The 27,962-nt window shown below is 41.0% G+C and overlaps 1 long non-coding RNA gene across 1 annotated transcript; it reads right to left on the bottom strand.

The window, feature by feature from the left end:
- On the bottom strand, positions 1-27,666 carry LOC120796857. Its single transcript, XR_005708429.1, has 3 exons — positions 27,556-27,666; positions 8,713-8,786; positions 1-76 (listed from the first exon to the last, which is right to left on the bottom strand). It is a non-coding gene; the product is annotated as an uncharacterized LOC120796857 (long non-coding RNA).
- Positions 27,667-27,962: the final 296 nt, after the last annotated feature.

Below are 27,962 nucleotides of genomic sequence, written 5' to 3'. Positions count from 1 at the left end.
TCATTTTCAGCCGCTTGCACATTCTTCAGCAGTTCGGTGATACGCTTTTTTTCATGGAAGACGTTCTGACATGTCACTGTAGGAAAAACACAGGTGTAAATAATCAAAATTATCGATGGCTGAATTCCACGTAGCTGCCTCAGTTTCAGGGTGCTGGTACCGTGCGTGCAGGCTCACTGTCGCACTGTCAAGGCTTACAGTAACACTTGAATAGAACACAGCCGTCGCTTATGCTGTTTGTGACACCTGTGCATTTCCTTAAGCCAGAATGTCTGCTGTGTAAAAGACCTATTTTCAGAACAGTCCTACATGTGCAAACCTGCAGCACCTGCCGGTAAGGAGGCAGCAGCTCGGACCTGCAGATGTAGACACGTCGATGTCGCCAACTACAGTTGTTCATTTGTAACGCTCTTTGCCTGCAGGTGATGCAGGTGCCAAATTTGGAGCATCTATTATTTTCCGTGCCTGTAGATAGCACTCTTTGGCTCATCTGCTACCACAGTTATAACTTGAGTTTTACTGCTGGTGCAGGTTGAATTTTAACCGCACGTGTGAAACTACTGGCTCTGCAATTTGAGGGTTATTGGCCGAGCCTGGTTTCGGCTGCTTTGCGTCGGTGACAGTGGTCTTGTTAATCTTCATGAAGAAAAGAGCAGAACTGAGGGGACAGCGAATATGATTCTAACAGCCATGTCGGGGAAATTAAAGGTTAACTCATGAGTAGGGCTAAATGTACAACAGAATGTATACCACTGTAACAGATTGAGCTGACCCCCTTATATTGTGAGACTTTTAATCTTGAGATGTTTCTTTCAAATTTGAACCATATGTTGGGTTAATATCAGTGCTAACCTTTATGTTCCCAGACATCCAGAGCCGGTGGATTTAATGATGCTTGCTCTTGGAACAAAACAGCTTCTTAACGAATCCTCTCGGGGCAGGCTAATAATACATAACTGCTGGTCTTGATCAGTTGTTAATATTATGCTCCTAGCTGACCACAATGAACTTTAAACAGTGTCTGAACTTGGAGGTAATTTTTTTTTTTTTTTTCGGATCAACATTTCCATTACAAAGTGTTTCTTGACTTATATGTATTCTAGAATATTTTATTTTATTGTTGTTGGCAATAAGGAAATAACAGGAACAAATGAATTACAGTGAAGCATGGTTTGAATGCAGCCAAGGCTCTTATGTAATAAGGTACAAATGAAACTATATCCGCATATCGCCCAACTTTGTTTATATTTTTCATAAACTCTTGGCCTGCTGCTGAAATAAAACTGGTGGAATTTTGAATGAAACCTGACAAGCACCAATAAATCACGCTAAATCATGAATCGATAACAAATCCCGTCTAAATGATGAATAATGACCAGGCAGTCATAAACTAACACAAGCACAATTCAGCAGGCCATTCATTTCATGGCAGCACAAAATAAACAGACACATTTCTTTCACGGCACTAATAAATTTCCCTGAAAAACTCAAAGAACAGTCCATCTGCTTCAAATAATTTTTAATTTCCTTTTCTGTCCTGTCCCCATTAGGTATTCCACAGAGATACTCTCAAAATACTTTCATTTACCTCCTCCCATATGCAACCAATTACCTTTCTCCCTGTACCGGGCCGGTGCCTGGTCTCTCTTGAGTATGGTGCAAAATAGCCCCACCTGTACCTTGAGCAAACTTTATGCTTGTTTTATTATCTGTGAGAGGCTGTTAGTCATTCAGCTTGTGCTCTGGTGGATTTGGCCTGGGCTTTTGGTTTGATGTCTTCTGGCACTGGCCGGGAACACCTGCACCTCTGCTCTCTCTCCCCCTCTCTTTCCAGGCTGATCTATTAGCTGGCTAAATGGCCCAGCAGATGTTCACAGGCCAGCGAGGGAATCCGTTCCTACTCTCGTGCCCGCTTCAGCAGTGATGCCGAGAGGATTTACACATGGACCGGAGGACAACGACACATTTGAGTTCATTTATCACTAAATCATATTTAGGTAAAGAATTCCCCAGGGTGCCATTACTGTTAACTGCATTTAAAACGACCCCTCATTTCCCATAGACCAGATCATGGTTGGCTCTTTTAAAACAGTTTGGAGGGAACAAAATCTCTTGTGGGATACAGATATTAACCTGTCTGATCTCTCTGTACTTGACAGAGTAATGATTTTAAGAGTTCATATAAACTGCGACATGATCATTCGGGGGTAAGACTGTGCTTTCCATGTATTTTAAAATTTTTATTTTAAAGCTGACGTTTTGCATTAATTCAGAGGAAGTGTGTTTCACGCCTAAGTTCAGACATAGTTCTAGTTTTAGAAAATGCTGATAATGCAGCCGATGGCAGCTTATTCCCTTCCCTTCACAGTAAACATTAAAATGAATTTGTTTGTTTTGCCTCGTCTGTTTTTTCTTTCTCAGTTTTTCCAATTCCCTGTCACCAAATAGCTCACCTACAGAAAGGAATGGAAGTTTTTGCATTGAAATAATCTCAAAAAACATGTCACCGTCAAACTTCATTAGTAAACAAAACCGTTAAATTATACTTAATTTGACACTGAAGTTGTACTTTAAAAGGTTGGGTTCACCCAGTTTCTAAAAAAGAAAACAATATGGTATGTTATACAGGCTACAACTACAGGTATGTGGGAAAATATATCTTTTAATGATTTGGGTCAATCAACCTTTTTCAAATATCTAGAAATTAGTAAACCGTGAAACACAGCTGTTATAGTTAAATGTATCTCAAAATGATTGGGGGAAAATTAAGATCAGTGTGACTCATGGACTACAACCCTTAATAGCAACAGTGTTAACTAAAGTAGCTTGATGGTTAACCGGATAACTGGTGAAATATCTCCCACTGTGCACCAAGTGTCCATAACACATCTGATTACAGTTTGGCTTCATACAAGCATACAAACCGGCTGATTTAAGTCGAATACACTGTACTTCCGATGTTGATCTTTTTCATGTGTCAGGATGGCCACTGTAATCACTGAAGGGCCAAGTGTGTGAATTGCAGCTGAGGCCATGCTAGTCGCATTGTGATCTCATGTTCACACAATGCCAGTCTTTTCCCTCACACTGTGCCCTCTTCCTCAACTGCCCCCCCCCCCAGGTCAACCCAGCTCAAAATAGGCCCTGGGTGTCTGTTTTTAACACTGGTGTTGTGACAGGTTGGACAACAGGATGTGGCAGCTAATGAATGCCTTAGAGACATAAAGAGCCTTTATTAAATATTTAATAGTTAGAAAGTGGACGCCTGTTACAGAACAGAGGACAGCCTGGATGACACAGACCCCCTTTAGAGAAACAATTACTCCTCTCCTCAAATTGTTAGGCAGGTGGTTTGATTGATAAGTCGATTTGGCAATTGCGGAGCCTGTGGATTTGAAATATTTTGTGGGGTAGAACATATGGTTTGATTTACTGAGCAGTTCAAGAGGACAAGCCTGACAAGTAGGAGTAGGGATTGAATGACATTTTTGGTAAGAGAGCAATAATTTATGTTTCCCATGCCAGCTATTAATACCCAACTGGCCTAAGCACAGCACCACTTATGTAGGTCTCAAAGGCCAAGTAGGATGTGTTGTCACAGGCATTTTTATGAATCTTGCCCGCAGGAACGCAGCTCTAAACAGGAGACTGGAAAACGGAGCTGAGAGCGATGTGAATATGTGTGCAATGTGCATGTGTGTATGCTGTCAATATAATCTACAGCACCTAACTTTATGACTGTGATTTCTTGTGACACCCTCAACTCTCATTACACAGGACTGCAATTTTCAGCGTAACTTTTGCAGAGAAACCGAGCCCAGGAGATAATATCAAGCCCAGGGTGAGTTATAACTGCTGTGAGTTGTGGCGAATTCCTGCTGAAATGAGGGTGAAGGAACAATCTCCGTGCAGAGGAATATGTGCTACTCTGTGTCCAAACCCAAGATTTTTTATCAAGGGCTCTTGTAGCATATTCTCAACCAAAATTTCACTGACATTACAATCACAGTGTGTAATTAATATGTCTCTTGAAGATTTTACAAGAGCTGCTACTATATGCGTGGAAGTTGAGAAAAAGAAGAGGGCTGCGATAGCTGTCGGTGTAACACTAAAAGTTTGCAATAAAGAAGTCTTTGCTCTTTAGAGAATTTACTGGCACAGCAAGGGATGAGGAGATATTAAAGGGTAGATGTCTGTTCCTGGACCTGGCAGTTTGATGGCCGTGTGAAACTGAAGAAAGGCCAGGCTGGTTTGTTTTCAAGCCGTTTATAAACTGTACCAACATTCTCCCAGCACACTGGAGCTGCTAATTCATTGCTGACTTAAATCACTCATCCTGTGATAGCCCACAACACAACACATCGCAACACGGTAGTGACTTTTCATGTGTGTCACAAACTACTGTTTGTGTACATACTGTATTCATGCGTATATCTACTGAAGGCGTATAACAGGTAAGGTGGCACACAAATCACACAGAGCATTTACCTTGTTGGTTTAAAGGAATACGTTGACATTTTGGGAAGTACTGTGGCGTTCTGCTGAGAGTTGGATGAGAGGACTGACATCATATCTGTCTGTTAAGTATAAAGCTACAGCCAAGAGGCAGTTAGCCTAGCTCCACATAAATGGTAGAAGCAGGGGGAAAACAGCTAGCCTGGCTCTGTGTAGTTGCCTGGCAACTTCACAATGACAAAAAGAGTCCAGAAAGTCCCTATGCCCGACCAGTAGTTTCAGCATGTAGCCCACATAAAAAACCCACTTGTTTTTCCAATTCGCTTTTTTTGGACGGATTAAACAAACAAGACATGACACATCTACCCTCTACTCTCTGACTTTATTACATAGACCCTCTAATGACTGAATGATTAGAGAGGAGCAGCCTGTTACTCAAGAACTACAGTAGTCAACAAAAATAATTAGTGTGTTGTGACCTTTAAATTGTTTTTGAGCTTTGGAAAAAATATTATTTAAATGAACAATGTGGGAAGGTTATCCAGGTAAATCAGCATCTGTTTCAGTCGGATGTGTATTAAACTCCTGACTTGGGACATAATACAACTGTAACCCACAATGCCCCAAACTGTCCTCAACCTCACAGCCCTGAGAACATCCTCACTGTGGGCCACAGTGCTAATCCAGGGTCCCACCATTCCTCTCTGGTTCGTGGGACACTTGTCAGCTCCCGGGGGCACAGATGCTTGCCTGTCAGAGCTACTTCAGGGCGATGGATGGAAGAACAGGCAGCATAGTGCCCTCCCTCTCTTCAGTGTTAACTTACAGTGGAAAATGCTAAACACCCCTGACCCTCTGTCCATCAATGAGCTAGTTAAATGTCAGGGTGGTTTGAGTGGAGGACCTTTACATGAGGAATGTGTAGCAGCAGGAAGATGTCACTATGGCTGACTCACAGGCTAGCAGGCTCCTGATTCCTGCAATAGCTGAAACAGCAAACACGACGAGGATGTTGGTGAAGGGCCAGGCGGAGCGTAATGGAGGAGCGAAAGGGAGGGGTGGGAGGAGCAGAGCGGTCCACTTATGAGTCTTAGGCGAGCGCTATCTTGATATCCAGAACTTGCATGTTGTAGCTGTAATGGGAAATTTCCGTAATTTTCAATCTGGGTATTTTTTTTTTTTTTGTTCATTATGACCACTGATCGTGATAACATTTTACTCACCTCATTTGTTTTGGATATTTGGGAAATGCTGACTTTGGCAAGAAAAATGCTTAAGCAGCTTTCCAAAAGACGTTATTTTATCAGAAATCATCTCCGACACTTCCCTGTAGCAAATTGCACAACAGTTGCACAGCAAAGCAATTGGCCACAGCTTTATTGTTGAGTAGCAGGCAATGAACACTGTACGGTGTGTTACTTTTACTTTTGCAATTTGGAAGCCTGTAGACACAAACCTTTGTCTCGTGTTTGCTACAACTTCTCTACTTGCATGCAAGCTCATTTGAAAGCAAGCCACAACCTCACACAGGCGTGCGTGCATGAAAGCAGTAGGTAAAGCAGCTGGTAAGTTTGATACAACAGCTACAGAAGTTTCCTGTGCTCCTGGTCTTTGTTTCAGCTTTCGGTCAGACTCAGAGACAAATGTGTGAGATGATTCCTGTTGAATTAAATTTTTTTGGAAAGATGTAGGAGTCTGAAACTCCCTGTCAACATCTTTGTTTGAGTCCATGTTTTCAAAATCTCTACAATGGAATAAAATGTTATTATAAACAGTAGTCATAATGGACAAAAATATGAGAGTAACAGCCAAGTTGACAAATACTGGAATTTCCCTTTAAAGTACAGCGCTCTGTCAAGACGATATTTACAGTACAGGGGAAAGATATCCAATTCCACAGGCTAGTGAATTAATCCAACTAATGTTTCACTGTTACAAAACCAGAGACAAAATAAAAACATCACGTCTTTCTTTTCAATTCTGTGTGTCTGTTTATTGGGATTTAATCACCGCTCTTAGGCAAGCTCAACACACTGGACTGTTATCTACAGAATCAGTCAAAATAGCACTTGTTAAGTGACTTGAGAGACACCAGGGGCATGGTCGTCCCTGACGGCTCTGGTTTCAGTGCTGCATGATTGAGGCTACCAACCTGACAGGCCCACCTGCCCAGTGGCTACAGCCAGCTGGCCCAGACAATGATTAACGGCTAGCGTAAACTTACTCAGCACGGTCTCAGACACATTTGTGCATTCACTCACACGTAGAAGTGTTACATGACGCTAAGAGCTATTACAGAGCAGGGGCCCAGACTAAAGCAGGAATGACACCCATAAATGTTTAGTGGGACTGCCCTGCACACTTATCACTTTTCAAAAAGAGAGACTCGCTCTTGTCATTAGACGCATGATTCCAGAGATCAATGGAGATTACCCCCAAACCTGGGTCCCATATCAGCCTTGAGCTTTCACCCCCCGCTTTCTCCATAAAAAGAAAATGACATCATAAAGAGTAAACTGGGCTTGATATCAGACTCCCTGGCTCAAATCCCTAGGAGCTTTTTGATACCTTTGATTTTCATTTTTCAAGGGCGGCATACTATTAATCTTATGGTGGGATGTAAAAACTAGCCCTGGGAAAGCTCTGAAAAACCTGCAAACCCTCCACCTTTTTTTCAGAAGAGCAAGGTCGTTGACTGGGACATTATCAATGTTACAACATGCATACCACTACTCATACCTTAGTCTCCTTGGAAGGGCCTGTTCTGTGTGAACAAGTCAGTGAAGTAAACAAATAATTTCAGGAATGCAACTTTATGCGCCTGATGACTATGATTACTTACACTAAGTGATAATCGGATGCTACATTTCATTTGATTCAGGGATGTGCCTTTACTGTTTTTTTCAGTGGCAGTGGAATAATACTGCACTATGGTCCTTGGGCCGGCTGCCTTGTTATTTCTTTAGCAATGTGTCAAAACAGGTTACAGTAGAGAAGAATATATACCAGCCAGAAAGATTATTTATAACCTGGCAGCTTTTAAGGGCTTATGATTGATCTGTAAAGCACTGATTAATAATTTAGTAACATCAATAAGTTAATTTGACACAAATTTTAAAACCCTTTATAAAGTATCCCTTATTATAAAGTGGTGCCAGGAACTTTGTACATTAGCCTTGATGGCATCAACCACATGTTAACTGGGTCTAAAGTATTTTGCTTTTTATTTATACCTTATCTACTTTACAAATAATGCTTACAATAATGTTCAGCTGGCAAACAGAGAGAAAGCCCTGATACACAGTCCTATAAGCAAAATGTAAAGTAAAGTCTTTAGAGAAGCTTAAAAACCTTTGAATATGATGCCTTTTTATGTTTCTGGCAGTCACATCAGAGGTTTGTTTGGAATTAAAGTAGGGATAACCGTGGCTAAACAATAAGTGTAGTGCCTACAAAATTTTGAGATGTGACCTCCAATGATACATTTTGGACCACATTGTGTAATTGCATAGGGAATTTTTGCATCACTAAGCCAATTGGCTTAAATCACTGCTTAACATTTTTGAAGCACCTTCATTATAAGGATTTGAAATTATAATGCAATATAATAAGAAGTTCTGAAGAGCTATCACAGTTCTGCTGATACATACTGTATGAGGCGGATGATTCTTAGGGTCTGCATATGCAGCAGTGACTGTTATCCCATTTTTCCCCAGCTAATGACATACTAGGACCACGATAGGTAATGTATAGAGCCATGCCTCCAAACAACAATAAAATGAAACGCTTGACACGAAGTCCAAATGCAAATCATCACCATCTTTTAATTTCAGAGAGCAAACCTGCATTTGGAAAAGGGAAGCAGGGGCCCATTTTTTAGGCCAGCGATTTGTTAGTGATGTATATATCGATAAGGAAACTCAACATGCGGAGGACAGTTAGTATTCTGGATAGGGCTCTTGGAAAAATAGGCTGTTTTTTATCCCTCCCATGAAACACCGCAGGCCACACCATTGCTCCAACTCCAATTAATTTCTACAGCCCATTCATATTACTCTTCTATGTAAGTGCAACGTTTTCTAATTGTATTCATCACCAAAACCCTCACTTAAGTCTCCCCAGTATATTTATTATCATGCTAACTGGGTCTAAATTATTAAACCTTAATGATGTGGACCCTGAAAATATGTTGTCCTTTATTTTCCTCACAGAAAATCAATGTTATACATTAGCAGTATAAATTAAGTAATACTTTACCTAGGCATGTTGCCGCCTTCAATATTCCTTCTCGGTGAAATGTATTCTCACAGTCTGGTGGCTTGCGGGTGCCTCTAGGGAGGGGATGATATAGTTCATTCTAATGAAGGAGCTAGGTGCTGCTAATGGTTTAAATGATACATTTGTGCAAGAACAGCAGAGAAAATACATATGAGAGATCTGGTGAAAACAAGATAATTCACACTCCCAAAGGGATATGATGTCATCGGACACATAGTGTATGCTGAGGCTCCTGGGGGGCCTCGCACGCAAGGTACGACTGCATATTCGGGTTTGATATACTGTATGTGGGTCAGTAATAGAAATGGGCAATATACGGTGAAGTCCATCACACTTAAAGGTTAATTACAATAGCTACAGTAGTCCTAACTCCTTATGACGAAATCGGTTGTTATTAATCAACTTTAGAGTGCTTTGAAACATTACAAGATGTGGAAAGGTATAATGGTCTGACACAATGTAATCTCCGTCTTTTTAGGGATACTTAAATAAGCCCTTTATTTGAAAATTATTGCAGAGGAAGTGGCAATTAACAAATGCAATCAAAAATTCAAATAAGCTATTATAGACAGTTTTGTCTCCTTTTGCATAATTGATGCAGTAAAAACTGGTCGTAGGTTGAATCATTAACGTGATTTGAAATAACTGATGTCTTTAATTTAAAACCATCTTTATTATTATCTTTTCAACAAATCTAAATGGATTTCTGTGCTACCTCTCCTTTTCTAGGTGGTAAGTAGCCTCTAGATAAACTGAGATTAGGGAGCATTGTCTCATTGCAAGAGCATCATCCATAACACCTTCCCTCAGAGTGACTTCAATTACATTAACAAGCTAAATGCTAGTGTGAGGGGGCATTTCAAGGTAAAAAAACACAGAGGGCTGCAACAAAGGTAAAGCTTGTGACTGACGACACATGGGTTGAGGGAATGCAGGAGAAAGAGCACATCTGAGTGAGGCAGCCTTGATATTTGCCAGACAGAGAAAAGGACAGAGCTCCTCCTGCCTTCTGTCTCCTGCTACCAGGATAAATCCCCACTGATCGCTAATTGTGTGATTCTTCTTGTCTACATCAACTTCAGCCCGACAGGTTATTTCAGCTTGTTATTGGGAAAACATTTATCCACTTGGAATTATTACTGTGCTAGGGCCTCTGGTGAAACACAAACACTAGTGAATCTTGTAGAGTTATGGTAAGGCCTCTCCTCATTAGATGGCCAATCGACTGGCAGAGCGGAGGGCCCAATCCCAGCCCTTTATTGAGTGTTAAGGAGACACAGACTGACATTTACATCTCTTGCTTCTTCATGACTGGCTAGAGAGAAAATGGCTGCCATAGATCCTGAGTCTGAGCAGCAGCATGTAAGGTCAGACAGTGAGACGCATCTTCATCTCTGAGCAATGCTTCATGGACGAGATAGCACATTTGCTACACAGAAGAAAATAGGATGAAGGCAGAAAATGGAGTACAGTGGGTGCTAGGTAAGTAATATGTCATTCTGATGAGTGCGCAACTTGGTTGCATAGAACAAATGCTTTTCTTTCAGGGCAGCAGAACTCCCCAAAAGCAAACCTAAAAGATGTAAACAAGACAAGTCACCCAATCTCATCTTGTCTGTACTGACTTATTGAGCAGAAGCAGAGGAAAACACTGCTGTGGATAAAGCACCCTCATACCCCCAACAAACCATAACGGCCCTCCGCTTCCGAGGTGCTCTTTTCATTCAGTGGCAATTACGGTCCACACCTAGCAACACACAAGACATCCCAATGCCTAACAATGTCGCGGAGGAACTCTTTTCCAAACTACCCTCCCAAATTGGCTCTGTAGCGTCAACCCAATTAGCGCTGAAATATGGTAACTGCGTCAGCCATTACGGAGCCGTGGAGATTGGGCAGGGAGAACTCTTGAAGGTTAGGTGGGGGTATGCTTCAGGAGTGATATGTTGTGCAGATCTGTGCTTACACAGCAGAAAAGAGCACAATGACGAGGGGACAGCAGGAAGAAGCAAGAACACTCCTGGATAGATATCCTGTGGACATACATTAGAGTAGTGGGGAACACAAGAAAGATTAGTGTTTCAACCAAGGACTAGACTTATTCATATCACCTTTTCTTCTGTATCTTACTGTAATTGTGAGTCTATTGTTCAATGCTAAAAACAGTCTGATCAGTGCCTAATGTAATGAGCCATAGTATTCTCATAATCTTGCTGACTTTGCTTTACAACATGAGGTATTTTACCAATTTATTGTGAGAGTTTTTTTTTAATTGCAAGCCAGTTCTAGCTACAACATACAGTTAAAAAAATAAATAAACCATGTCTTTGTTATTAAAGAATAAAATAATACACAAAATGCAAAAGCCAAGGCAATAAACATACTTTTATTATGTGAGAGGAGAATGATGTTTTATAGTAGCTCATCAATATCTCAGGACATTTTAGCAGACCAGCATAAAATAACAAACCGCCTTCCCCCTCTTTCTCCCTGGATGGCTGGCTGTGGCCTACATGTGCTCCTGACACCAGGGTAACTAATGTTCACTGGGCCAGCAAAGGATTCTGATATGATATAAGCATTCAAACCTGTCTGCCTTGAGATATGGTGTCTGTCACCCTCCGCTACGATTGATTCCCCCTTGTCCTCAAATTCAGTGCTTGCAATGCAAGCCAAGGACACTCACCTGCCTGGTCAAGTAATGACAATCGTCTTTAAGGAATAATGGCTCCAACACTGCTTTTGAAAAGTTACCAGGCCGCATCCAATAATGAATTCCCGGTCGATGACACATTGATAGATTCCTATTCTTCAGATGGGACACTGTAGCTGCAGTTTAATTGACAAGAAATGAATTCAGGAGGTTGGGAAGGAAAGGTAGGGATGAGATGGTGGGGGGGGAGCAAGAGGGGGACTAAATTCTGTGTGATCAGCAAGGTTTCAAACAATCATTGGCAAAGTGAAGTCTCTGCCATATCTATAAGTCATCGTGTTTTATAGGCCATTAGGATCTCCAGAGAAGGGCCGTGTGGAGACCGTGGCTTTTTGTTGAAATTAAAATGTCACAGAGGAAGAAATAGAACAAAACAGGGAATCTGCAATTAATTACCTGGCCATAAAAATTCAATAATCGGGAAGCAATTCTGTTTTCCGCACAGCAGTACTCCTGATCACAGCAAACTGGAATAGAATGCATTCATCTCCCCAAATTACAAAAGGGATAAACTAGAAAGGGAGAGTACCTTCAATCTGAGTGGAGTATTATACACAGCCTGGTTACTCTTTGGTACAAACAGACCAGTGCAAAAAACACAGATATCTAAAGAAACAGTATTTTCAAAAACCCAAGGGACCAATGAAACAAGGCCACGTGTAATCTATTTAAAATTTAAATACATACATTGAACTTTTGGTATATTGCCGGTTTTACACCAAGATGCACAGTGCATTGGTGTACAGGCCTCCATCTTTTTCCGCATTGGTGACTAGTACATAAGAGATGTTAATCTAAGGTAATTCATGCTAATGATTTTCAGAATGATGGATATTCAATAGTGTAAGTGTTGTGAATGGGAGAGAAGATACAGTGTAATATTTCAGTGAATTATATGTTAATTGAAGTGGATAGAAAAGTACTGCTAACATGGTGCAAACATGTATAGAGAAAAATTCCTAAAAGTATTTTAAGGGAAAAATGTCTGTCTGTCTGTTTTGGAAGTCTATGTAGTCCATTAGAACTATAATCACATTATTACACTTCATATTAACAGCGAACTGACTCCTGCTCACACTGTCTAACAGAGTCCCCCCCTTGCCTAATATGTATTTACCAGTATGCACTCAACGTTGTCAGTGGCAAACTCAGTAAAGTCGTCAAACTTTCTTTGTCCTGTTTAGCAACGAAAACTGCAGCAAATGATGTATTACTACGTTCCCTGCTGTATGCCAATGTAGTTTCACAGGTCACAGAAACACTTAGAGCATTGGTGTGCTCCAACAGAAGTGCCAGACGACAATCGAAAATAGGCAGATGGGAGAATTCCTGGAAAACCTGACTTTACCTCACCATATCCAGCTCTCTTAATGCATTCATAATTGTAAGACACCTAACGTGGGTGTGGGCGCTACTTGTACAGGTTGCACTTTAACTTGCCGTTCAACACTGACAGACTACCTTATGTAATGATGACGTGACAGAAAGTTTAGGTTCCATGAAACTACAGATTCGATTTATTTGATAATGAAAAAAAAATGTATCATCAGCGTAGCAATATAGAAGAAAAGAATTGGAAGAAATGACAGAAGAGTGAAATATAGATGTATAATATCAAAGGTCTATCGAAAAGATGACGACTAATTGCAAGTGTGGCGCAGGGATATTGAGTAAGGATGTCCACTGATCCACTCAATCTTTCTATCAATGATCAGTATTGGATTTATGAAGCCAAATTAATTTCTGACCTTTGGTTTTTTTGTAACCCATTGTGCTCTGAAACGGGTGTCTGGCATGAGCCATGAACCATGAACAATGCATTTTAGGAAAAAACTAATACAAAATATTTAAAAGGAAGGTTTTTAATCTTAAAAGACTGCCGGGCACCACCATAGTAGTTATTGTTGTTTTGAATATAAACCTAATGTTTCTTAGATTTAGTTTGATTTCATATCATCTCATGTGTATATAATTTGCATATTGAGCACCTGTGTTGAACCATACACTACAGAACGTGCTTCGGTTTTTTGACTGTCTTGTCTGGTCTCAAACGTTAGTTGTATATCAAGGTGAGGTAAGGGTAAGGACACTTGGGCACAGTCTTCCGGGACTCCTCGTAGACATGAGGCTCAGACTCCCACAGCAGAGGGTGGTCTGAAGGGGAAGAGGAGTGGCTTTAATTTAAGGAATGCAGTGGTGCTATATTTCACCCTCTGCTGTTGTCTCACATTATCTTGGTAAACATCCCAGGTACTAATATGATATATTTTCGAGCAGGCGGTGTTTCATCCTGCTCCCTGCGTGATTGATGAATGAGGGAGGGATGAAACAGGGACAGAGATTTATGGTGCTCCAGTGCATAGAATATGTATGATTATCAGCTCTGTGGTGAAAGCAGCTCGGTTTGAATGATAGGCGTATAGTGCAAAATCTACTAAATGACTCCATTCCTCCTGAGAAGTCACAGGAGGTGGGTTTTTTTTTTTATGTCTGTTCATCTCATTCTGGCCCTCTCTCAGACATTTGTAGGTATGCGCTTGAAGATGATTCGAAACGCTGTGACTAAAAAACTATAAAGCTTCACAGAAGAGAACTTAAATCAAGGTATGCATATTATGCAACATACATTTGGACAGTGACACAATTTTTGTAAGTTTACCTCTGTAATCCACCACAGTGGATTTGAAATGAATCCATCAACGTTTCTACCATCTGTCTGTTTTTCATTTTGTTTTCTCAGCCTAATGATGGCCTCATTCATTTGCATCGACACCTATTTGGACCGCATATTGAGAGTTCGCATGAACAGCTAGCAAATGCAAATTCAACACTTGGAATCAACTCCAGACCTTTTATCTGTGTAAATTGTCATGAAATGATGAGAGGACAGGCCAAACCTGGCAATGAAACTGATTGTCAGTCAATTGTCGAATTACATTTAATCTGAAAATGGAGGGACTATGTATAGAAATGGCTGTAATTCCTAAATGGTTAATAAGATATTTTTGTTAAACCCCTTGAATTAAAGCCAAAAGTCTACACTTCAATCCCATCCTGATGGCTTCGTTTCAAATCCACTGTGGTTGTGTACACACTATTACGAAAATTGTGTCACCGTCCAAATACTTATGTACCTGACTGTAGGCCCAATATGATATACTTTACATGCATCTTTCATGTTTAGGATATGGTTAACAATGAAAGAGATGGAGTTTTTTCCAGCTTTAATGGATTAAACCTGTCTTTAGATCCAGCTTTGGATAACACCCTTTAACAAATTTTACTAACATTTTTTTTTTTTTTTACTTCTGGAGATGAAACAAAGTGACTTTCTCCTTCAGCAGACAACACCAGATCACACTTGTCTACAAACTCATCAGCCTCTCAAAAGGTGCGACAGTAATTGTCACAGTAAAATGCTGTAGTTTATCTTCTGTTATACAGTAATTCTGTCTAACCTCTGATTTAGTTATAATACCCATTGGCATCTCTGAGTGCCTCGAACAGTCAGCTCCTAATTGATCGATAGGACGTCATCATAAATCCCAAATCCTATGCACTTTATTGATCCTTCTGGAGCACTTGCTGCTTCTCTCCTAGTGTGATTGCTTCAGCCCACACACACGTCAAGTATCAGGCATATTTTATCCACCAGAGGCATTATCATATGCAGACTGTGTTGTTTTCCGTGTCTGAGAGTTACTCCTTGCCAGTATGACTTGAATGACACCCTAGAGAGGACTTCATTTCCTATTCACCTCAATTTATATTTACACGTGGGTCATAAATAACGCAAATGCACCAAGATGGTTTGGTCAGAGTAATTGTTTATTTGCTTCCTAGTAGACTCGCTTGACAATATTGCTAATGAACACTTCAATGTTTAGCCCAGAATTTCAGAGTGACTAGCAAGCAGGAAGTGTGTGAGAACTTTTTGTGTACTTGCCCTGTTCATAGTCGTATGCAAGTGTTTCACTGCATATGCATTTGCACCACTTCTGTCAAGCTGTGTTTTAAATTGATTTTAAATGTGCTTCAACATGTGTCCATGTAAAAAAAAATGGGTTAATGAAACGTAATCAATTCTAAATTGTCGGGAACTTACAAACTTTAAGCTAGCTATTTGAATGCTAGCTAGCTGTGGTAAACTTTTAAACATTGCCTTCTTTCGTTGTAACGTGCCTGCAACATGAGAGTCTGGCTAAGAGCATGGTATGCTATGTCCTCCCACAAGGACAGTGGTGATAGTAGCATTTTGGCTAGTACGCCACTTCTGACTTTGGCCAGCCCGGAAAGATTTATCGTATTTTTCCAATTGTATGTTCCCAACTTTCCAATTTGTTACACAGCCCAGTGGTTAATTACGCACCTCACATCCCCCACATATGTGATATCAGAGCTGACAGTACACACACCCCAATCTAACAAACTAAAGACACATGACACTATTTACTACAAGTAAAATGTCAGATTATTCATAGAGATTTACTTGCAGTAGTATTTTTTAACAGGCTAAAGAGGGTAATTAGTTAGCTGGCTCCGAGCAATAGTCTACTGGCAGCCAACATTTGCCACCTATTTTCACTCATATTCAGTAATGTAATCATCAGGAGATGTTGAAGGCCCCACATTTGACTGGTTCTCAACACAATGCTAGTTCACATTTGTCCTCCCTCTATTTGTGTCACGCACATAATTTTTGCTCTTTACGAAGACCAGGCATAGAAGAATGCTGGTGGCCTTCTGAAATAAACACTTTCACAGCAGACATTTTGACCTGTCAGCAGGAAAAGCAGAGGTGTTACTAATAATATAAATGATAGCGCTGTTCCATTAAGCGTCCCAGGAAACCATGCCAGTGAGCCAGCTTAAAACCAGGACCCTTGAACTACTTAAAATGTCTGCTGTGAAAAAGGTTTATTGTAAACTGTCTTGTGGCAGTCACATTTATCGAACTAACCTCTGAAGTTGGCTGAAAGTGAAACTATCTACTATTTACTATTAAAATAAGTGGTGCACAAGGCAATGGTATCACAGAAATATGGTTTAAGAAAATGAATTTTCTTTTCTAATAAATCTAATTGTCTTCAACATAGCATGTACTCACTTCAATTTTTTCCCAGCAGGTTTGTTGCTACGGAGGACAGGACACCAGAAGGGTAAAGACCCGTTCCTGAGAAATGACTCACCCTGTGTTCATGCGACAGTGGCACGTGTCCAAGCACGGTCCACAAGGTGGAACAATGAGAGGATTTGTCGTCTTGTAATTGTAATTTAATAAAGATCTCACATGGTATCAGGAGCCCGACAGGCAGGGCCTTCCGGCGCTTGTTAATGCAATTGTTCTGGTCAGACGGTGCTGTCACAAATCATGCTGAAAGTTGGGTGACAGGTAGCAGAGCGCATGGATACTTCCTGAGAAGCTCAGGCAAGATTTGGATAGAGGCCAGGGAATGGCTACACATGCTGTTGTATTGTCTGCCTGAAAATCGGGAGCTGCAGAGTCTTTGTTGAGGAGAGATGAAGAGATGTGATTTCAAAGAGAGGATTTATTGAGTATAGGGACTATTGATTTTGTGGAAGGCTATAGGGTAATCTGGGTTTTAAGAAATATATGTCAGAATCTTCTGATCTATACACAACTCATATTAACAATAAACATTACAGTATTCGAAACTGAACATAAAAAACGGTGAAAGTAATCGATGATTATCAAACTTCATCAAAAAATACGAGCTGTTGACAATTTGAGGAAAACAATTTCCAAAATGGAGGCTCTTGAGGATTAAACAATACCCTCCCTCGACGCTGACACCCCCACCCTCCCTCTGCTGCTCTTGTTTCACCTCTCTCTTTCAGTGCTGATGTATGGGTGATGTGTGACAGAGGGAGCTCCAGTAAAACCCCGCATACATGCCAAAATACATTTTACAAGCACTGCTCTAATCAGACTGCAGCCAGAGGCTCATAAATTGCCTCAGTGTGTCTGGAGCTGGTGAACAAACGCAGCTTATGGTCACCGCTGAGAGTGGATATACGGCAGGCCACATTCCCCTGGCAGAACCAACTCTGAGTGCTGCCGGTGATGTTTGTGAGTCAATTCAATAGAGGGAGGAACAACCCAATGCCTTTATATCAAATAATGACAAGGAACAATAATTTATGCGTCTGTTTAATCAGCTGAGTGCATGTAGACAAATGTTTGCATATTGCTGCATGTTTTATGTCAGACGTAAGTGCATGTCACATGCTTGGATGCTCCCACTCATGTGGAAAGTCTTAAATTTGTTAATAGCTGTCATTACATCTATATTTAGGGACAACTGGAGGATTCATCAAGAGTTCATATACGCCCGCTCATCTGAATTATCAAAATGATTTGGAGCGCTCCAGCAAGTAGAATGTGTCAACACTCCAGTTGGGAGGTTGTTTTGTTCTTTTTAATCTCAGCCATAACCTTCAGTGTCCTCCACTGACAGCAAATGCAGTTTATCAACTGGGGATGACATCGGCGGAGGTGATATATGCAGGACTGTACTTCCCCGAGATAACTCTACTAGCATGAGGCCCTGTTCTTACCCTGTTTCTGGTTTTCAACCAACAGGGAAATTCCTGAAGTAGGAGAGGATGATCAAATAAAATGATACTTTGAAGTAAATGCCTGATGTCCCACGATGACTCAGCCAAGTCCTTAAATGACATCTTAGAATAAAATAAAGGTACCGTGTCATCTCAGTAACAAAAAGGAAAGGGGGGTGTACCACATACACAAACAGACCAGGGAAGTGTGAACTGACATTATCTGAGTGTTGCTTCATAAAAGAACAGCCATGGTGTGTGTTATAGCCAAGGCCAACATGTGTCTGCTGGCCTCAGGCCACGGAAGGCTTGTGTAGAAAGGATGAGCACATGGCAGAAGTATGTGTGTCATCTACTATACAGTACAGAGGCAGAAGCAGCTCCTACTGTATGTGCACTATGTTCTGGATAGGAAATATCAAGCAGTAATTTTCCAACAAATATCACATCTCAGGGGCCTCTTTATTTATATCCCCACAGTATATTATCTTATATGTGGGTGGGCGCCTTTTTCTTAATTTTCCTCATCTACTGAGTTATATTTAAACCAACTGGGATCCAGTGGGTGGCAGCACTAAGCATGACCTAAAATTTTTTTCTATAAAAAAATGTTGATGAAAAGAGGTGCATTGTTTTCAAAAATAAATTGTGAAAGGTAGTAGCAACTAGCTAATCAAAGAGCAAATATATTTTACAGAAGTTTTCTGTCATATGTGATATTAAATAAATACCATCCTATGGACGTTCATTGAACCAAAGCAGATTTTGTTTTGAACAATGAGCAGAACACACAGTCTTTTAATGGGACATTTATAATGGTCCTCACCTTCAACATTTCCTCACTTTTACATAGCTATCGAATAAAACCCCTGCAGAGGAAAGCTCATAACCACTCTGAGAGTATAGCCTGTGTCTATGAAATCCAAGATTCGTTGCTTTTTATTCTGAGAGAGCATAAGGTTGGGTTAATACAAACACACACACGCTCGTGCGCGCGCACACACACACACACACACACACACACACACACACACACACACACACACACACACACACACACACACACACACACACACACACACACACACACACACACACACACACAGACACCACCTTCTGCTCGGGCAGTCAATAAGCAGACTCTGGCTTTGGCAGCGCTCTATCTTATTTACAGGACGTTTGTTGCACTTGACATTTATCGTGGCTCCGGGGCCGTGAACTTCATGCAAACGCCATCGAAGCATTCAATGCCAAGGGCCTGGGGCCTCCTGTCTCGGCGTCATCACAAGTCTTTTCACGCTAAGATAAATCACTTCCAATGGACCTCAAGCACAGGGAAGGAGAGGGATGGAGGTGGGGGATGAGAGGATGGGGACAGTTAGATGAGGGGAGCAGGGAGAAGGGCAGGCAGAGGGAGAGATGAGGTTCAGGGAGAGGGGTCTTAACATCGAAGAAATACCCGGGGGTTAACGCCAGCCCCATTTCTCCCTTGTTAATTGTTGGGTGCATTCACACAAATATCACTAACCATTATGAAGCCAGCATATGCTGCGGGTAAATGCTCTTTAGATCTCAGAGGGATGTAAATTCTGTCACTACATGACTGCCCTTAGTCTGTTCATGGCCACAGGACATGAAAGCCCTCGTTCATAACCATCTGATACAGGCAATATCTAGGCTTGGGTGGAGGAGTGTGTACTTTTCTAAGAGACAAATGCTTGTAGCTATTACAGTACAACTGTGATCAAATAAAGCAAATAAAGTCAACATTTTTGGACAGCAGAGAGTTCTCCAGGTTGTTGGCTGTCATGATAGTATAGTTCACATCTCATGGCATGGTCAGTACTAATTAATGGGGGTGGGTAGCTTTAAAGTGGTGTTATCAGTAGTGGAAAGCAACTAAGTACATTTACTCTGAGGTACTTGTACTTTACTTTTATCTCTATTATATACTACTTTATACTTCTACTTATCTACATTTAGGAGGGAAATACATTGATCAGCCACAACATCAAAACCACTTAGGTGAAGTGAATAACATTGATTATCTCTTTACAATGGCACCTCTCAAGAGGCTGGATATATTAGTCAGCAAGTGAAAAGTAAGTTCTTGAAGTTGATGTGTTGGAAGCAGGAAAAATGGGCAACCGTAAGCATCCGAGCGACTTTGATAAGGGCCAAGTTGTGATGGCTAGACGACTGGGTCAGAGCATCTGCAAAACAACAGGTCTTGTTGGGTGGTACCAGTATGCAGTGGTCAGTGCCTACAAAAAGTTGTCAAAAGAAGGACAACCAGTGAACCAGCTCCAGGGTCATGGGCACCCAAGGCTCATGGATGCGCCTGGGATGCCAAGGCTGGCCCGTCTGGTCCGATCCCACAAAGAACAACTTTGGCACAAATTGCTGAAAAAGTGAATGCTGGCTATGATAGAAAGCTGTCAGAACACATATTGCATCGCAGCTTGCTGCATATGGGGATGCGTAGCCGCAGCCGAAAGCGCCTACAATGGGCACATGAGCTTCATAACTGGGCCATGGGGCATTGGAAGACGGTGGCCTGGTCTGAAGAATCATGTTTTCTTTTACATCGTGTGGATGGTGCATGTGTGTTGTTTATCTGGGGAAGAGATGGTAACAGGATGCACTATGGGAAGAGGGCAGGCCAGCGGAGGTAGTTCTGGACAATGTTCTGTTGCGAAAACTTGAGTCCTGGCATCCATGTGGATATTACTTTGACACGTACCACCTACCGAACATTGTCGCAAACCAACTACAACTATAGTGGTATATAGTTAAAAAAACATTTTTTCACAAAAAGCAAAGATTTTAGAAAAGTCAAAAAACTGAAAACAGATTTGTGAAGCAGACCTTTGTTTTTTCTTCTTTCCTCCCTCATTAATCATCTCATGACCCCTGGGGTTTATCTTGTGACCCACTGAGGAGCCCGACTTCTAGGACGGGAACCACTGGACTGAAATGCTTACAGTTACTGTATATTAAGTAGTTCAAACTAGCAACAACTCAACCAGCTTTAGCAGTTAAATGCCACTTGCAGTATTCACTGATGAATTAGTATTAACAATCTCATCACACAATGCATAATAAATCACAGGGGCTTTTGTCATGCAGAGGGAGTACTTTTATTTTTGATAAGAGTACTTTTGGTTTTGATAAGTACATTTTGCCGATCTTTATGTAGTGTGTCAGATTTTTTCATTGATTTATTGGTACTTATACTTAAGTAAAGGATCTGAGTACAAGGTGATTATAATGATATTATGATGTGTTAAACTGTGTATTCTTAAATGTGCTTACAGCTATGTTAAATTTAGCTATAATGTTAACATTTAGTTAGTATACTGTTGGACTGGGTTAAAATAGTCTTAACAATATTCTTTTAACAAATTAAAGGATTGGCTGATTGTGCATGGAGGTTCATTCTTAACCGTGGACGTACAGTAGTAGTTAAAATAACTTACTAGCTGGTGGTTTCAGGAGCATCACACGGTCTTCATCAGTGGATGGAGTTTTGCTCAGTTTCTGTTTTGTTGTTTTTAGAGATTTTGCCAATAAAGACAATGGAGTTAATTATTATTATTATTATTTTAATTTATTTTAATTATTTTATTAATTATTGTTTTTAATCAAAATAACAGAGCATAGTTGTCACATAGGCTTTAATATACACTGTATTTACGGCTGATGGGAAATAATAACAGAATGGAGAAATGCATATTGTAACAGTTTTGCCTTACATGACAGGCACATCATGTATCTTAAAATAAAATCAGCAGTTCCCTGAAAGAACTGTTTGATTTTTGACAGATTGCAAAGGAAACCAAACCACATAACCTGTAGAAACTATAGCTGACTGAAAGGCTGACAGGAGGCAGTATATGGTCCTATTATAGTTAGAACAGTACAAGGCCTAATAGTGGTACACATTAAAAAATTGCTCCAGTATAGAATGATGAATGTGCCTATGGATCCCACCAAATCCTCCAAACAGCTCTCAGGGCAATATATCCTCACGCAGTCAGACCCAAATTATAAATCAAACTTCCTCACAGGTCCATATGATTCATTACAATTTATCGACAATAATTTACAGAAGTGGTTTTCAGATGCTTTTAACTTTGCTGTGGCAGTAATTTACAAACTGAGAGAGGGGAAAAAAATGGTGAAAACAACACCGCTGTATTTTTTTCTGCTTGACCGGCAGTGCAGTAGCTAAGTGATACGGAGGGGTAAAAAATTAGATAGCTGATGAAGGATCATTGATTCAAGTGCTTGATGTTCTTGGAAAGGCAAGAGGATGACAGTGACATTTGCTTCAGGCTGCCTTCTAAGTGTCTTACAGGGTGCCATACAGCGGTACTCTGAATGTGATAATCATTTCAGCAAAAACACACCCAAGGCAAACAACTAACAGACAGCCCAAAGTACACTCCAATAAAAAAATAAAAAAAACTCCACTTATTCTGACTACCAAGGCTCTATTTGCAAAATCTACCTGCAGACACAATAGCTTTCTTTTATAGAATCAGTTGCAGTGCCATAAAGAGATAGTGTCACTATTATTTGTGGCTTGCTCTCGGGGGCGACTTTTGGCATGATATTTGGATTTTACATCATAACCCATATCTGTGTAAGTGTTCATTATGCCCTGCTCTTCCAAAGGTACTGCTGATCTCCACAGAGGCTATTTCTGGTGCCGTGTGACACTGATGATGTTGACAGCGATCGCCTTGCCACATCACAGCCACCGCAAAGGTCAGACCAAATGAGAGGATGTGTAAGCAAGGCCTGTCCTCCTGCCACAGCCTGATCTGGCCTCAGGCACTCTGGCTGATGAGGCCTAAACATCAGCAGAGGGTCATTATTTCAACTAGAGAAGCATTTAACTTCTTTACTCCCCATCTCTGAGGACACTGCAGCAGCAAGGTGGATGAGGGAGCGAGAGAGTGAGGGCACAGTGTTGGGTTTTGTCCCCCAAGTATGCAGGGGAGAGACTTTTTTTTTTCCTTCCTCCCTCGTCTCTTGTTGGATGTAATTCCTGCACACCCTGGGTGAATTAATTAATTACAAAGCTGGCTGGGTATCAAAGGTAAATGATTTAATTATATTCCCTGCGTCTTTGTTAAGAAGCCAACTGTCAGGCAGTGGTAAGTGGGGCTGTGGCCCTCTGTGATGGCTGAGGGGCGTGTATGTGTGTCTGCGTGTGTGTATTGGTGCGTATGTGTGTCTGGGTGTACATGTTTACATGAAAAAGAAAGACAGACAATACTTAAAAAGGATGTTAGTGTGGCAGAGTACTTCCTGGTTTGACACTCTCCTCACCGGAGAAACTTCAGAATCTGTCACTTCTTCAGACACTAAAAATGGCCTGTGTTTAGGTTTTCTTTACAAGTGACCACTTTTGCTCAAACAGACTGTTCTCTGTCAGAATAAGAAGGCAGAAGTAGAATGACCTTGTTATAGCACCGAAGCTCTTGGTTGTACAAAAGGTCTGTGACACCAGAGGCTGTGCATCTCGTCACTTACCAATCGTAAAGTATAAACCATGACCACGATCTGGAGCAAGCTGTAAACATTTATCTATTACCATTTTAAAGAATATGTTAGATGAACATGTTAGTGCATATTTACACATCCACCAGATACAGAGCAACTTTAGCATCCATGTTTCTCCAAGTCCAGTATGTACTATGCTTCACCCTCTGTTTTGGTCTGAGGTAAGAGGACTTGTTGGTTAGCAGGCTTTTTCATCTGACTGGTGCTTATCTAAATCAAAGACAAAAATGAAAGAACAAAATAAGGGTGTTTTGCTTTATTTTTTTAATAGGCTCTCGCTGGGCAACTCATAATTTTAAGAATTGAGCACAGTGACTAACATTTGCAAATGTATTCTCTATAAAGTGACAGACAATGCTATCTAATTTTGTCTGGCCATCATAGTGTATCATACTTTTTGTTATAACTCAACTCATGTTGAAGGAACATGAGAAACAGTTATGTAATTTGCCCTTCCACATGTATTTTTAGAGGTGCATGCACACACTCGGCAAACCTGATGTTTTTCTTACCTTTAGAAGGAGCCATTTCTTTTGCCTTTCATTCTTCCCGCTAGATCGTGCTTCAAAGTAAACATAAAACCTTCTCTGTTTCTGTGCTTTGCTTTCTTACCAAGCTAAAGATGACACGACTTTATGACCGAAAAGTCTTTGTTACCCTGTGCAGCAGGTAATTTTTCCCAAACCGAGTAAATGTTAAAAGTAAAATATCAGTTTATAGTGGGCAGATCCAAGGTCCCAAAATGATATAAATGCCATCTAAATGTCATGGATGTTCAAATATACATATGCACATACAGTACATGCCGACGCAGTGCACAAACAAAACCTCTGAATAGACTCACACCTGTTCTGAAATGGAGACATATCACAGGCAAAAGTGTCTTGTTTATTTATTACTACAGGAGAAAGAGTTCAGCAGCTGAATTCTGCTCGTCTAGATCAATCTGCTGGGTATGATACATATTGATGACTGACTGCTTCAGATGCCTTGCTCATGACAGCAGAGTCAACACCTCCAGAGGATAAGGCCATGTTTTTGGTGACAAAGTGTCAGAAAACGCACACGGGCAAAAGGAAAAGATTATGTTCTCACTTCAGACCGGCAGTTTATAGTGAAGATCAAGTTTTCGTAATGTGGGGATAAACAGTGCCACACACATCAGTTGATCTTGATTTTTAATCTAACAGCTGTTTTCATAATGTCACCAATCACTGTATCAAGAAAATGACTAACAACCGGAGACATGTACTTAATGAAAAACTTGAAACGTGTTAAAAAAATCCTTCTATCCAAATGGCTGAATAACAGCTGAAGAAGCAGGGCCCTGGATTCAAGATAAATAGAGCTGTTACTGTGGTCTTGTCATCGCACAGAGAAGCTGTTTATAGCACAGAGGCCTCGGATAAACCAGCTTCTGGCCAAGCAAGGTAAATGAAGCATAATTGGAAGCCCATTACCAAATTGAAAAACGGGTGCCTTTTGTTTTAACTGTGTTAGAATCGAACTGAGGGCGCCTCTCCTACTCTGTAAACCTGCATCAAACTGCAGGGCTCAATAATTATAATGTTCAGGATCCTTCTGAGGGGTGAAGAAAATCAATAGACTAAGGACAAAGAACCTATAGCCATCACTTAATTCTCTTATCACTGTGATTTAGGGGAAGAGGAGGATGTTAAATAACTGTAAATCTTTAGCTGTGACTTTGAGGGTGCTTTATGGCAGTTCTTACAGCGTCTCCAAGACAGAATGTCCATACCTTCCGCAGACCACACAATTTATAGCTTTATTACCCTTTGTCTTAAAGAGCAGGGAGACATAGCAGGGAGGAAGGAGATAACAGCCCAGCACAGGGGTGGCTGAAAAAAAATAAAATAAAAAAAGAAAGTTGGATGCCATCATCGACAGAGACATATCTTTGTGACAGGTTTACTGCTTAGGAGCAGGGCTTCTATTTGGGGGCGGACGATGAGAGAGCGTGGGTGTCCCCCTCCACTAGTCCACCCCTCCCTTAACTCCTTACCCGTGCATCCCACACATATAACCAAACCGCCACTCGTGTAAACCCTGCCCCCTGCGGAGGGAGCCAAACTCAACTTCTGACATATCCCCTGATTAACAGATTAACTCTGCTGCTCATTTGCCTGCACGCCAACGCCGCCACCCTGCCACCACGCCTCCCTGGAGGTCGTAGGGAGGACTGACAAAGGGGGAGGGCTGAAGTGAGGGACGGCAGACCGAGGGAGGGAGGTGGGGCGCTTTTTTACCACAGAGTCATGAGTTCCTCTGGACCGGGCAGATGCTTCCTCATATTTTCTTGCTATGCTGACAAGTGGCTTATTGTTTCCCTTGATAAGGGTACAGTGTTCCCGGTAATGGGAATTAGAGGGAGGCGTAAGTCACTGAGACGCAGGGTGAGACTGAATCAATAGATAATGGTGGATTTCTCATGGATGCAAAAGGCAGGGTTATTATCAGTGCTGTTTAAAAGAGCAAGGCCTCGTATTTGTCTTCAAGTTATACTCATGGTTAGTTTGAAGGCCAGAAATAAAAGTTACACTTTGCTTGAACCCCATAAAAGCGGTTTCACAGTGTTTCCAGACAAATGCCCCGACACCATGTTCTAAACTCAGTGACCGTTACTAAACTTAATGAACAAAACCTTATTATTACTGCCTGATTTGAAAAAAAAGCTCTTGTGCTGTAGGGGGACTATAGCTCATGGTGAATCTTTATTTGTTTATGAGTGGTTTCTCAGTCACTCTGCCGTTTTTCAGTCGTCACGTTCACAAGGGAAGCGTCTCAATTTTGTGTCTGTTTGTCAATTAGCAAAATATCACAAAACCTTATCAAGAAATTTCAGTAAAATTTGGGTTGGACCGTTTAAGTTTTTTGCTTTTGGTGCAAATAGATGATTTTTAAAAAGATTAAGCAATTATATGAAATAGGACATTTTCACTTTTTTCTTTTTTTTTTTTGGCAGCTCCTTGAATGAAAAAAAAAATATGTCACTTGTCTCTCACTATGTGTACTGTATGTTGATGCAGATCTGGATCCAGGAGTAGATATACAGTTTTTCAAAATGATGAAAATAACAGAATTCAGAATTGCGCAATCTTGCTGTCTCTAAACCTGCATTAATTGATTTTCTTTACTACTTTGGGGCAGCAAACACAACCCACAAATCCAACACAATTATATCACTATGACTGACACCTTTCACATGTATGTAGTCATTTGATCCAGTGATAATATACAAATATTGATCATAGCAGCTTTAAACTTGTGAAAAGACAGTTATATATACACACAATGCATGATTATTATAAATTATAGGTGTGTTGCGGCCAAACAAACATGGTAGAGCTAACAAAAACAACAAAATGTCACTGCTGAAACGCTATACTGAGCATTAAACCCCACCAATCAAACTGCAGGGCTACAAGAAAAGCAGACCAATTTGTAAAAACAGTTTGACCCAGTTACCGACCGTCTCCCCAAACACTGCTGAGATCAAGGGGGAATGTTTGTATTCTCCTGATTGATAAGTTATTGTCAACAGCTGCTCAGACAAGAAATGACCGGTAGCCAGAACCTCACACTCAGACAGCAGACAGGAAGTCAGTAAAACAATGGCTTTCTCAAGTGATAAACAGAAATGTTTGGTGGCTCCGAATTTCAAAGCCAACAGCAAATCTACAATAGCTTCCCATTCTGAAAAAGCATGCGTACGAAAGCAAGCCTGCTAAAACTTCTCCGAGTGTCTCTTCAGCATTTGGGGCGTAAAACCATCCAGCAGTTGTTGTGACTCTCAAGCACGTTCAAGTATCTCTAAGAAACTTTACCATGCATATCCCCAAACAACATATAAACCTCCACTTTAGTGGTGATGCAGAGCTGCGGGAATTGAGAACCAAGGAAGAGCTTTAGAGGGGGGAGAAAGGACAATTACGTACCCTCAGAGAATGATTTGTGGTTGTGTATTGAGGATCTTGTGCAGAACCATCCAACATGGTCAGTGAGCAGAGCAGCAGTGAGGGTGTCCTCTCCCTGACAGCTCCCCCTGGGGCCCTGGAATACATTAAACACTGTGGTCCACAGGGGTGTTGGGAATAATTACTCACTCCTGCCATGTGACACCCTCGATAAATTAAACCCACCCTTTAAGTTTTAAAGGCAAACGCATATTGTGGCCATCACTTAGAGGCTGGCCTGTCCGTGCTCGTGCATAATTTGTTGTAACAATGTGTTACCACAACTTGGTAACTCGACCCAGCAGCTGACTACAGATGAGTGAGCAATGTGCCGATGAAGTCGGAGGAAGAAGAGGAAGTGTGGAGAAATATGCATTAAAAGCTCTGTG

The sequence above is a fragment of the Xiphias gladius genome, chromosome 11 (assembly GCF_016859285.1).
Source record: "Xiphias gladius isolate SHS-SW01 ecotype Sanya breed wild chromosome 11, ASM1685928v1, whole genome shotgun sequence".
NCBI classification, from domain to species: Eukaryota; Metazoa; Chordata; class Actinopteri; order Istiophoriformes; family Xiphiidae; genus Xiphias; species Xiphias gladius.
Note: the sequence above shows the minus strand (reverse complement) of the source record. Positions and strands in the feature narration are given on the sequence as shown.